This window comes from Mustela nigripes, chromosome 17, assembly GCF_022355385.1.
Source record: "Mustela nigripes isolate SB6536 chromosome 17, MUSNIG.SB6536, whole genome shotgun sequence".
NCBI lineage: Eukaryota > Metazoa > Chordata > Mammalia > Carnivora > Mustelidae > Mustela > Mustela nigripes.
This window is the reverse complement of record NC_081573.1, coordinates 53,304,479-53,318,202: the sequence shown is the minus strand read 5'-3', so window position 1 is coordinate 53,318,202 and position 13,724 is coordinate 53,304,479. Positions and strand designations below refer to the sequence as shown.

The 13,724-nt window shown below is 55.6% G+C and overlaps 1 protein-coding gene and 1 long non-coding RNA gene across 2 annotated transcripts in view; one reads left to right on the top strand and one right to left on the bottom strand.

The window, feature by feature from the left end:
* CMIP (c-Maf inducing protein) overlaps window positions 1-13,724 on the bottom strand; it is a 224,776-nt gene that overhangs the window by 136,618 nt on the left and 74,434 nt on the right. The gene's annotated exons all lie outside the window — the stretch shown is intronic.
* LOC132004897 (uncharacterized) lies at window positions 6,066-11,602 on the top strand. Its single transcript, XR_009400674.1, has 3 exons — window positions 6,066-8,325; window positions 9,999-10,179; window positions 10,575-11,602. It is a non-coding gene; the product is annotated as an uncharacterized LOC132004897 (long non-coding RNA).

Here is a 13,724-nt window from a genome sequence, read left to right as displayed (position 1 = left end):
CGCTGTGTACCCACCGTGCGAGACAGTGGGGGGGGGGGCTCGCTCCCCCAGCCCCGCAACCACAGCCTGGGGTGGGTCACATCGCCCACATGCAACACATACGCACACACACGTAAGTACACACACCGGCACATGAGCTCACATGGGCACGTGTTAGAGCCAAGTGTGCACACACATGCGTGTGTACATGCACGGTTTTTCAGTGCGGAGGGAAAAGGGCACGCAGTGACCTGTGAGGGAGCGAGTCAGCACCGTCCACCCCACTGGGGCACAGGCGCTGCTCCAGGCTTGGCCCAGACTGCCAGGGTTAGCAAAGGCCAGTCCTTGCCACCTCTGCCCTTCGGAGATGATTTCATCACCGATGGAGGTTTCCAAAGACAGTAAACAAACAAGGAGGGCTCTGGCCGGCCTCTCAGAGCTGCTTCCCCGCCACGCCCACCACACACGCACAGGCATACATCACACAAAGCCCAGCCCTGGCCGGGAGAAGAAGGGGGATCTGCTCAGCATCTCGCAGCAGCCCCTACGCACTCCTCAGCTCGCCCGCAGCGCACATCGTGGAGGGAGAAAAGCAGACAGGAAACCAACAGCCCCGCGTCGGAAAGGCTGGCATTTTCTAGGGTAAAGTTCTGGCCCTTGAATGATTTCCCAGCCTGGCCGGGTTAATCATTGCCCGTGAAGTACAAATGATTCCCTCGACCCCTCAAGCTGGCTGGTCCCCTGGGGCTACTGCAGGTCAAGCAAGTCAGGGACCAGCTGGGGAGTCAGACCCTGCCCACCACCCCGTGTTGCTAGCCCAGAGGGGTCTGGTTGATTGACGGAATGAGCCAGTGCTCGAGATCATCAGAAGAGTCCCCTCCACCGACCACCTACTGTGCGCCCGACCGTGGGCTGTGCTCCCTCCACGCAGACCAACGGTAAAGGCTGAGTGCTCAAGCCTAAGCAACCAGCCCTGGGCTCGGGTCCCAGTGCGCACAGTTCAGCCCGGACAGCAGTGCGCTCTGTCTACAGAGCAGATAGGCTGTTGTGGGAAGGAGGCAACATAGGACAAACGGGTTCTCAGCCATGGGTGCTTGTCCAGAGACATGGCCAGGCGTCACACGGGGAGCAGGTGCCGCTAGCATCTGGGGCAGGGGGAGGAGGCCAGTGGTGCTGCTACCACCAACAGGACCCCGAGAGAGGACAACCCACTTCCGTGTCAGTAGGGCCTCTGGTGAGAGATCCCAGCTCAAGGTACGCCCTCCATAAACGCCAGTGGCTATCAGAACCTTGAAATTGTCCCAGCGGCCTGAGAGCATGACATTCTTGTCACCAGACTTCAGAGAAGGCTGCTGGACCAGCGGCTGTGACTTGCCCTGGTGACAGGAGAGAGCAGAGCTCACAGGGCCTCCAGACTGCACCTGCGTTCCCTTGGGCCTGGGGGCCAGCCTCCCCACCACATTGCCCTGGAGTCACAGCCTCTGCCTTCCTTCTGCGCTCCCACCATAGGGGAAGGGCCACTTTCGATGTTGTTTTCTTGGGCACCAAGAAAACAGACACCCCCGTGTCTGGACCCTGCAGACAGCTCTAAACAAGACACTTCCTTCCCCTTCCTCCTCCCTCTCCCTGCCCCCCACCTGCCCCCCTCAGCTTCTGCCCGACAGGGCAGTCTGTGTGCCCAGCATGCCCCTCCATGCACGATGTTCAGCCCTGGCCCGGGGAACCAGACCCTCCTTTGAGGGTCTGGCTGACCTGGGTGTGGGACCCTCTGCCTGCATGCCCATGGAGGGGTCAGTCTCCAGAGGGGGCAAAAAGTCCCAGGAGAGCCCGTGTGGCCTGGTCTCTAATGCCTGTAGCTGCTCCCTCACAGCACACACCAGCTACGTGAGATCCTTCTTCTGGTGGCCGGGCCTTGACTTGCGCTCCTCCCTCCCTGGGACACCCTGGCCCTCCCCTGCTGCCCCACACCCTCCTCACGTGTCTTAGACTTCACTGAAACATCCCTCCCACCAGGGCAGGCTCGGCTCAGATGCCCTGTGTCTGTGCGTCTGCATCTCCGTGCCCATCACCCTGTCCGGTAATGCAACACAGACAAGCCGCTCTGGAGGCAAGGTCACTAGACCTGCGACCCTGAGGACACAGGGCCCTTCGGGGTGCCCCCCCTTCGCAGCCCAGAGTCTGCAGCCGCGCCATGCAGTACAACTCTCTGTGACGCTGGAAACGGCCGGTGTCCACGCTGGCTGGCATGACAGCCGCTAGCCACAGCTGGCCTTGCACCATTTGAAGTTTAAAGAACTGAAGTTCCAATTTCGTTTGATGTTAATTAAATCTGAACAGCCTTGTCCTGTGCACCACTGATCACCAAGGGCAGCACTGGTTGAGAACACGGCCCGGGCAGAGAAGGGGCCCCACAGCCCTGGCGAATGAATGAATGAATGAATGATGCTCATTACCCCGCAGTCTGACTCCACATTGAGTCATCTGACATCAACCTTCCCCAGCAGGCTGAGGGCTGCGTGAGGGCAGGAGATGGTGGGACTTGGCTCACTACTCCATCCCCCAAGTGGGGCACAGACCCTCAGTAAACATTAATTAAATAAATGAATGCACACGGGAGTGGAGGGCCTGCACCTCAGAGCCCCTCACCCTTTGCCACCTGGCTTCCGGGGCTGATGAAGGAACACGGTCCAGCGGGCTGGCTTGGGACTGGATTCCCGGCCCAGGTCCCCCTGCTCTCAGGTGACCGTCTGCCCCCTGCATCCCAGGCTCTGTCACAGCTGGTACCCACAGGAGGCTCCTCCCTTCTCCAGGGTCCTTCCGCCACCCCACCCCACCCCACCACCGATGCCTGGGAAGAAGCAGGGCAAGTCGGCTTGCTCTCGACTCATTCCCCTGGGGCTGCTCTTCCCTGCCTCCCCACTTGGGCGGCAGGGCCCCCTCAGGCGGTTCCAGAAAGAGGAGAGCTCGCAGGAGAGAGGATGAATGTGCAGTTCCATCATCAACCACCGCCTGTCATCCCCGACGGGTGACGGTGATGCTCGGCAGCCCTGTGCCTCTCCCCCCACTGCCTGGCCCACTTCCTTCCGATGTAGGTCACGGGCGGATTCTCCCTGCAATCACTAGGTGTGCCTCCGGTGAGGGGGGTGGCGCCACTAGAGGCAAATTTAGCAATCCTCTCACGGGCACGCAGGGCCCCGGGCGCTCTCATTCAGCGGAGCCCCAGACTGGCAGGTGCACGTGGGAATCCTGTGCAAGGATCCGAGGGCACGTGAGAGGGAGGGCGGGCGGGCAGGGTGGTTCCTGTGCCCAAGAAAGCTGGGCACCTGGAGCTGGAAAGCCAGGGTCACGTGGAGGCAAAGCCACGGAGAGGCTGGTTCCCAGGACAGAAGCAGATCTGCTGCACGGTAACTCGCCCTACTTTCTGGTGAGTATCCCGGACCCGCTGGGTCCAACTCTGCAACCTGCAGCCGGGCGCTCCTCCTTCCCGAGCCTCCTGCTTCCACCTGACAAGGGGGGCTGAGGCCGGCACCTGCCTCACAGGACGGTATGAATTAAATGCATTCGTAGAGATACAGTGCTGAGCACGGGGCTCAGCACCAAAGAAACACTCAATAAACACGGATGTCACTGATGCTATTGTTGTCTGCGAGAATCCCTCCTAGCTGCACAACACAGACAACCGTTCCTTCCCTCTGACCAGCAATGAGCACGGGCGCTCGGCCAGGCTCTGTGCCGGGCGTGGTGACAGGTCCGCTCCCCCTGCTCTCAGGTAGCAGCCATTTGCCGGAACAGTGGACACGTCCGATAAAGCCAGCGGTGCGTGTGGCGAGCAGGTCTTGTGAGCACGCGGGAGGCGAGAGCCCGGAGGAGGGAGGGCTCGGCCTGGGCAGGACCGCGTGAGCGGGGCCAGTTAGGAGGACAGAATGGGAATTCCCGGTGTCCTCAAAGGCCTAGAAGGCCTCAAGATCCTGGGCCCTTTGGGCAGTAGGAAAAGGTCGTCTGTGCCCGGGGCACAAGGTGCCTGGTAAGGGACTGGCAGGGGATGAAAAGGCAAAGCCTGAGTTTGGGCCAAATCCGGCCGCCTCTGCCAGGAAAACAAGGAGATGCACTTTGTCCCGTGTACGACAGGCACTTCTAAGCGCCACTCCTGAAGCTACTCTGCTCTGAAGTTGGGGAACCCGCCTCCACACACACGCATGTAGTAGACACACAACACTCCACACACATGCACACGCACACACACCTATACACACACGACACAGAACACACACACAACTGTGCACATGTGCGCAGACACACAGCACTCCACACCCAGATACGAGCACACACGCCCGCACACACATCACGGGCTCCCTGCCCTGGGCCCGGAGCAGAAACGGGAGCCTCCAGACTCCACGACAGAGCGAAGAAGGCGTGTTCTGAACGCCACACGGAGGCCGGAGAGCCGGTATCAGGCCGCGTGGGGGAGGAAATGTTTATAAGCGAAAGGTTTCCTGCACACCTGCGTGCACACACACGCATGTGCACACAGACGCACACTCAACGGGTAGTTCTTCCAAGAATGCCTTCGCAGGCTGGGGCAAGCACACGCAGCAGCAGAGCGACCGCAAGCCGCTCTCGGACCTGCGCCACCATCCACTGGGGCCGGGTTTTAAAAGGAAACTTCCTCCCCCATTTAAAAGGGAAGAGTGGGTCTGTCTGGGCAAAGCCGGAGCCTGGTGCGGGAGCAGGAAGTGATCAGGGGAAGCCTGAAGGGTGCAATGATGCGGGCCGACCGCGTTTCTGTGGGGCCGGCCCCGGCCTCTCCCCGCCCCCCTCTCCGGCGCCGACGGTCTGATTTCTAAGGAGAACGGTTACCCCAAGGAGGCTCATTCACCACGGAGATTTCCTGCAGCAGGTGGACGCACAGAAAAACGTGCTGAGCTTCCTTAAAACAGTTGCCTTCTCCTCAGCAGGAGAAACCGCCTGCCCTGCGACCCGGCTCATACCAGCCATTAGCTCGGCAAACCCTCTTCTGTAGAGAGAAAGGGGAAGTTTTTGAAACAGAAGGGACGTCGGGGGGCACAGCTGGATTGGAAGGAGTCAATTTTTAAACACTGAACTCAAACTTAGTTCCTTCCGTGGAAGCAGAGACTGCCTGAGCCAAATAAGGATTTCTCTTTGTCCCTCAGAATAAAACTCCATCTTTGTGAAACGTGACAGAGAAGTCAGGGACTGTCCTAAGCCCGGAGTCGGTTACATCCTGTTTCATCCGCGTCGGGAAACTGAGGCACAGAGGGGAGAAAGTAACATGCTGGAAATCATAGAGCAAAAGCCCAAATTGAGCCTGGGCCCTCTGCCTCCAAGGCTCAGACTCTTAGCTCATGATGGACCTCCTTCTCAGCATGTGCAGACCTACGGCTCTACTGGGATGAGGCAGACCATACACAGACACAGCAGGGCCCAGGGGGCAGCAACAGGACCCAGGTGAAGGGCGGCACAGTCTGAGCAGCCCTGAACTTGAATATGGGGTGCTTACCCGATGCCATCTTAGCAGTAAGCAGCACCTGATGGGGGTGAATGAGGTTGCTTCTAAGTGTTCTCACGGTGCCAATGAAGAAGGCTTTTGGCTGTGATCGGGAAGGCGAGGGGAGGGCATTAGTCTGCTCAAGGCAAAGACGGCCACAACGCTTCACCATCAGGCCACTCTGTGCCATCTCAGGACCATTCTGTCTTCAGACTCCCAAGCCTGGCCTGGCGCACCTATGACATAGGAACACTGGGGCCCAGAGAGAGGAACAATTCCTCTAAGGTCACAGAGCAAGCAATAGGCAGAAGCAAGAGGGACACGAGGGCCCCTGGAGGCCAGACCTTCGCCCTCCACACCTCACAGACTCCAGGTCCGCAGGGGCAGATGGATGCTCTTTGGAATGGAGTCGCCCTTCACCAAGCCTAGAACAGGAAATTTACAACCTCCTTCAGAGCACAGCTACAGGACAACTTTATAGATTTTGCCCCGTTGTAGACTGTTCCTCCGCTCGGCTCTTCTACGCTGGGAATGGCGTTATGGACTGAATGTCTGTATTTGCAATACACCCCCCCAAATTCACATGCTCAAGTCCTAACCCCCAGTGAGAGGAGACTGGGAAGTGGGACTTCGGGAATAACTCAGGTTAGATGAGGACAGAAGGGCGGGACCCTCGGGATGGGACCAAAGAGGGAGCCCCAAGCTCACTCTCGGCCACGGGAGGACACGGGGGAAGGCGGCCGTGTGCCAGCCGGGAAGACGGCTCTCACCAGGAGCCGACCGGGCTGACACCCTGGTCTCGGTCTTCCAACCCCAGCACTGGGAGAAACAATGTTGAAGCCCCCACTCTGTGGTGTCCTGTGACGGGGCCCAAGTACACAGCAAGACAGGCGGACAGCATGCCCCTAGGCTAAGGGCCAGAGCACCACACTCATGCACTCCATTCTCCCACATACAGAACAGTCTCACCGGCTTCCCAAGACCAGGCAAGCCATGCCCCTGCCTCCCACAGCTCCTGGCACGCCAGCGAGGCTCTAGAAACGCTTGCTGAACACACAGAGCCAAACACCGGCTGGATACCTGCGCGTTTCCGAGCGGCCCCTGCACAGCCCTGCTTCCCAGGTAAAAACCTGCTCCGGCCTCCACAGAGCGAGCAGCCTCGTGGCTTCAGCTTCGGCCTCACCCACAGCCAGCCCCCCTCCACACAGGGCGAGCCCACGCCCAGCAATCTGGCATCTCTGCATCACCCACAGCCGACTGGTGCCCAGAATCTCAGAAGAGCTGTTCAGTCCTGCACCGGGTCTAAGAGCGAAAGGTGAGAAGTGACTGTGGCACCCGCGGACGGCGGTGGAAGTGGAGAGATGACCATTCTATGGAATTCGGGGGAGCAAGTGAACAGAAGAAGGTGGGTCTCGAGATATCAGGACCAGCGACTGGGGGATGAACCCAGAAGTCACTCATTATTACAAAATGAAACAGATTATGTTATCTTTCCTGGAACATGCGACATGCATGTGCTTTCCCTCTTTCGTGGTCGGGACTCAGCGCGTCTTCTTGGAGATGGCCCCACCTCTGTCGTCCCCACCGTCTGTCTCACACAGACCCCACACCATCTAACACTGGCACTGGGCAATTCCTGTCCCAAAGACACCTCTGGGGCCGTCGGAGTAGGGCCTCCCCACCTCTCCACCCGCAGCAGCTCCTGGTGTCTGTCTTTTTTTTTTTTTTTCTTTTTTTAAAGATTTTACTTATTCTTTTGACGACAGAGATCACAAGTAGGCAGAGAGGCAGGCAGAGAGAGAGAGGAGGAAGCAGGCTCCCCGCTGAGCAGAGAGCTGGGCTTGATCCCAGGACCCCAGGATCAGGACCTGAGCTGAAGGCAGAGGCTTTAACCCACGGAGCCACCCAGGTGCCCCCCAGCTCCTGGTTTCCAGCAAAGCTTCCTGAGACTGTTTTAAGCATTCCATTTGGCTTCCATGAAGAACGATCACTCTCTCTTCACACTCGTATAGCACAGGCTTGTATCATCTTCAAGGAAATCGTGCAATTATGGTAACACCTACAGCCAGTGTGATCAGGTCTGGAAACAAACACAACGGGCCCTTGGTAACACACAACACAAGTGGCCGGAAGAAGAGCGCCCGCCCGGCCAGTGCCCCGGCCCGAGCCCCAGCCCACACCCCAGCCCGCGCTGCACCCAGGGTGGGGATGGCAGGCGGCCGGTGACCCCAGCCCTCCTGCTCAGTCTCCTGCCCATTACCGGAGGACAGGAGTCAGTCCACCTAGCGTGGGTCGCAGGGTTCTACCTCTCCACAAAGTCTTATGAAGTGACAAGGCATACCGCAGGGTGATACCTACAAGAGGCTCCCTCTGACATTTTGATTAACCCTTGCATAAAATTATACTCCACACTTTCTATAAAACGATCCGCTTGAGCGGAATGTACAGAAATGTATGGGGGCTGCTAGGAACGGGGCTGCTAGTGGAGGGAAGGGAACGTGCTGTTTTTCTGTAAGGCATCCTTTTTCACGAGAAGAATATAATACTAAGTAGATAACTGAGCTTTATCTTTTTCCTCAATAAGATTTACCAGCAGACTTCAGCGCATGAAACAAGCCCAGAGCCTGATAAGTATGCAGCTTAAAAAAAGAAATCAAAATAACACGCGAAATAAGAAACGTTTTACGGGCTTCAAAGGAACGGCTGTCTGCCTCTGAGCTGGGCTGAGCGGAGAATGGCGTGGCCACAGCCTTCGTGGGCTGGAGATCTTCAATGGGCAGGACCAGAAACAGTTGGTGGATTCATCAAGCCAGCGCGCTCTGACCAGACGCTGGGTCACTGTACGTGCTACGCTGCCGCGGCAACTGACCACGCTTGGCCCTTGATTTGTTTCTCCATTTGACCAGATAAGCTGTGTCTCACAAATTCACCCTGAAGTAGCCCTAGGGGCGGGGGGTGGGGGGGAGCTTCCCAGGTAGCAAGATTATCCTGCAGCTAGACGACTACTGCTGCTGATTCCCCGTTCACTGCAAATGTCTGTTGCGTCCTTCACTCCCCAGGAGACCCCGGGGGGGGGGTGGATTCTGGTGTACACTTGGCCTGGCGTGTGGAGCCAGGGACCGAGCTGTGAATGTGGCAGAGAGGGACACAAAACCACAGGCTGATGAGTCACTTTCATGTGAATTGTGCTCGTGCTGATAAAGCCCATAAAGAGATAAATAACCTGTCCTCTCCCAGGTTGGGGAGGTCAGAGAGGGCCATAAAACGTCTCCCATGGTGATGAACCCCCCCCCATGGCAGTGGCCCAGAGGCTGAGGACAGAGGTGGCTCGGGAGGGCGAAAGCGGAGGTGGCAGGGGAGACTGGACAGCGAGCACTCAGAGGAGATGGACCCCGGGGCCACAGCGGGGTCAGAAAACCCATGGAGCCAGGGGAGATGGGAGATGCAGGTCCAGAAAGAATCATACCCAGCCCCAAAGCCCAGGTGGAGAATCCAAATGTTTTCTAAAGGCAACAGGAAGGAGCCCAGACGGGACTCGAAGGCGGAAGAGTGGAGTTCACGTATACGTGCCGTTCCTCTGCACTTGAAAGCGTGGATTTTGCAGCCTGTGCTTCCAGGGACCTTCATTTTCCTCCCTCCCCGTGGGCCCCACAAACATCTGAGTCAGGCCCCTGGGGTAGCCAGATGCTTGGCAGCTGCCCCTGCCCATCACTATCAACCCCCAAGGGTGCCCCAGGGAGAGCCCTTTCAACACGCCACACCAGCCCTCGGACTGCAGGGCTCGTGGAAACATTCCCAAGCTGTTTTTCTGTGCCACCAAGACGCCTGCTAGGAAAATCCCTGCTGCCAGCGCTCCTTTCTCCCAGGCGGCTACACCCGCCTGCTTTGCTGTAAGACCCTGCGTCACAAAGGGGTCTCCCGGCCTGGCAGGCAGGCCAGTGGCTGCAGAATCCCCACACTCAGGCCCCGTCAGCGTGGGCTCTTTCCTCTGCATTATCTAGTTGAGTGTCCTGGGTGTGTGGCTATAAATGCTGTTGTTCTGACCCACGGTGAACTTGTAAACACACTGATCGTATCAGCTGTAACAGATGCCGTTTCCCAAAACGGATGAACACCAGTACTTTTATTTTAATTCAGAATGAATCCAGTTTCCACTGGACATGGATGGCATGAATGATCTTACAAGGAGACAACTTGCCTGGGGCAAAAAAAAAAAAAAATAGTAACAGTAAAATAAATCACATAATCCTATCGCTGCCCGAGGTCCTAAAGGTTGTCAATGTGGTACTTCCACCTTGACTCTCTTTCCCGTCTTGGAACGAGCTACTCCAACACCTTCTTCTGGGTGCTCTGAATGTCAGTGTGACTTGGCTTCAATGGCGGGGGACAGGTCACCACCCAGAAACTAGTGAAGCCAAGTGAAATCCACAGGATCAAGACCAGGCCAAGAAAATCTTACACAACAGTAATTGAATCAACTTCCTACCAAAACCAGGCTCTTCTTAAATTGCAGATATCAACTTACTCCGCGGATGAAGTAAGACTGGAGCTCCGAGCCAGCTCCAAGGAGAGCCACTGAGAAGACGCCGTCCGGCTAATCACCAGCGCACTCGCTCAGGGTGAGCGAACGGGTGTTGACCGTGTTCCCAGCGTTCCAGCAAAGCCCTTGTCGTCGGATATGGAATCTTCCTCCTGTGAGTGGGAGACCCCGCTGCTGGCTCCCTCTTTCCTGGGCATCCTTGCTTTCCGAGCGTCTGTGGGCAGGCCGGGGCGTGGTGACTGTGGGTGACGTTCCGATAACAACATGGTCCCAGTCCCAACTCTCCTCACGGGATACCTTGTCTGGGGCAAGCATCTCCCCCGGGGGCCTCCCAGCTGAAAACGGGTACTACGGCACTACCTCCCCACAGGCTTGTGGCAGGGGCACAATAAGATGCCGGGATGGGGCCAGCCCAGGCAAATGTCAGTTATTACGGGACTGCTGTGTCCCGAACACTGGCCTCTCCCCTCCCCGGCTCCCCGACTCCCACATTCAGCCTATACCCCGCTTGCCCGAGACCCTGCACCCCGTGTTTTGCTTCTCCCTCAGACACTCCTCAGTCGCTCCTTTGGCTGGCCTTTGCCACTGGCATCTCTCACGGCACAGGAGTCTCGCTGTCCCTTCGCTGCTCAACACAAGCGGCTCCTGGACACCTGTGTCTAATTCCTCTGCTGAACATTCAAGAAACCCCTGATCTGGCCACTTCTGTCCAACTGTATTCCCGGGATCCCCCCAGACCGCATGAACGGCAGGGCAGTGCAGCAGATGGGGCTGACCCAAGTCTACCTCCCAGGTCTGCCCTCAACTGGCCCCGAGGTCTCCGGCAAGCTGCTTGTTCATGTAAGTCACTGCACACCTTTCCAGATTTATGTTTCAGGAACATTTACCTCCCCCACCCCCCACCAAAAGCAAGGACAGTCTGTACCTCAGCATCATCATCTGTAAAATGTAAGGTGCCGGGGAGGAAATGAGCCTACTGCAAAGGTCTCTCTGCTCGTGCTGTCTCTCCCCCTTCGCTGCCTGCCCTAACTTCTACCCACCTCATCTAAAGGTCAGGAACTAGGTGCCCATCGGGGCGGGGGGTGGTTCCCAACTTCACTCAAGACCAACCTGCCACATGAGGTTAGAGATCAGTCACGCTACAGTCTGAATGTACTTAACACGACTGAACCAGGCACTTAAAAATGGTTAAGATGGTAGATTCTGTGTTCTATGTATTTTACCGCCACTGACAAAGAAAAAAAAAAAGGACTGTAACTGACTATTCTACTCCTGAAGGTCGATGGACAATGCCCCCGAGTTAATGACTGGTGAGAAAGACACCACGCTGTACCCGTGGGCTTACACTTTTCAAAATCTTGCCGTAAGGCATTGAAAAATGAATAAGTAGCAATAGCTGTGAGTAGAGGAAAGAGGACACAAGATTTTAGGTATTTGGAAAAAACATGCCAGGATCTAGACAACAAGTAGGAAAAGCAGCCACAGAAAACAGCAATGACTGTTCTAGAGAGCAGAGTTCCTGATGATTTTCTGGTTTTCTACATTATATTTTACATTCATATTTCTTACCATAAAACTGAATGAAAATAAAGAACTCGTACCTGTGCTTCACGGTCTTCCTCCTCCCCTCTGCAAAGGGCCTTTTGGACCCCCAGTTTGTGTCTCCATAGAGGCCTTTATCTCTGGGACACCCCTGCCACCTCCTCATGGAAAGAGACATCAGGTCTTTCCTGCTGAGCTCAAATCCGGCCTCGGAATCCTTCTCAACACAAGTCTCCAGCTAGTCCGAACCCAATGAAACGCATCTGCTGTCCCAATTACACTTGCTCCCCTGCCTTGCTTTCTGTCTCCTGGGTGTGTCCTAACCCTTCAGTCCACATGCACAGTCCTGAGGACAGGGGCCGCCACCGTTTACCCTTGTTCTTCCCATCTTGGTCCTCAGGTGATGGGAAAGCCCAGCAATTGCACTTGGGATGGACCCTGCTCTCAGGTAACATGACCCCTTTCCCTTTAGCCTAAAGCTCACTCCTGACTCCAAGCAAGACCACCTATGTCCAATTCAAGGAACCACCACACAAGGGTCCCTTCAGAGCACGATGAAGGATGCTTTCAACCTGACAGTTCACATGGACACAACCTGGGCTCACCACCACCCCCTCCCCGTGCCCACATGTGCATGACAAAAGGGTGATGTCCGACTCCTACAGCACAGATGGGGGGCAACTCTATGCACCCACGGTCGTCTCCCTCCAGATGGATTCAAGGAGCCAATTACTAGCTTTCGCTGGGACCACATATTTCCTTGTGTCATTCTAAAGTAATTAACAGTTAAGTCATTTCCAAGTTTTTACAGGGAGACTCATCTTGACATTGACGGGCCTGCTTTGCAGTCATTGGGGTGGAGCTGCTCTCTGCCCAGGAGCTTACACTGCAGACAAGGATGACCCCGACCCAGAGGGGCACACGTGAGGGCACGCACAGGACATGGCAGACTTCGGGTCTCGCATCACTGAGGTTCTCTGGGCCCTTGGGTGACATAACTCCCTGGAGAGAGATCCAGGGCACTGTTTCCTTGAAGTCAGTTAGCGTGGACAATTTTTTCCAGGAGACCAAGACACACAAACTGGCCTGGACTCCTTTTAGCTCATAGCAACATTCAAGTGTAGAACTTTTCCTTACTGTAACAACGTGTTGGCCCTTTTAGAACGTGGGGCTATCCCAGTAATTTATTCAGTGGAGGGAGGGGCAGGTAACAGAGTCAAATATTTGCCATCAGGAATATCCGGAAAATTCAAGGACATGTGACTACAGTATATTTACTATGAATTCTGCCCAAAGGTGAAAGGTACAAAGTGAGGACACACCTTACAGAAAGTCAGTAACACTGGCAAATAATAGTAATTATTATTAACAGATTCAAAGCTTTTATGTGCCAGGCATACTACCAAATTCACATATTTTATCTCATTACTTTTTTTTAAAAAAAAATTTATTTATTTATTTTAGAAAGAGAGAGATCACATGTGCATGCGCACAGGCAGGGGGCAGGGCAGAGGAGGAGGCAGAGTTCCAAGCAGACTCCCTGCTGAGTGTGGAGCCTGACATGGGGCTCGATGCCACGACCCTGGCATCCTGCCCTGAGCGGAAACCAAGTCAGCGCCTTAGCTGAATACGCCGCCCAGACACATCTCATCCTGACGAGTTCCACCTAGACAGAGAGAGAACTTACCACGGCTGCTTCAAAAGAAAAAACGCACCCGAGGGATAGGCCGTGAGCAAACGTGACATCAAAAGCACAGACAGGAACGCGGAGACATCACCTATGAGACGATCGAATACGCTGGAAATTATACGCATTGGAGATCTGGAGCCTCCAGCGAGCTGTGTGACTGGGCAGAGGCTTAACCTCTCTGTGCCTCTGTTCCTCCATCGACGGAATGAAGGTTTGCCTTCCAAACACCGTGAGTCTAGAAAACGTAAACAGTACGGTGCTGGGTAACAGAAAGCCTGGGTGAGACTTCGGCACGCACTTGGAAGTTCCGGTATGTGATAATGGTGATATTTTAAAGTGGCAGGAAAAGGGAACGTTAGTCAATGAATCCTACTAGATAATTTTGCTAGCTACTTGGAGGGAAAGAACTGCATTAGGCCTCATCTCATACTTTCTCACCAAAAATTAATTCTACAGTTACATGTTTA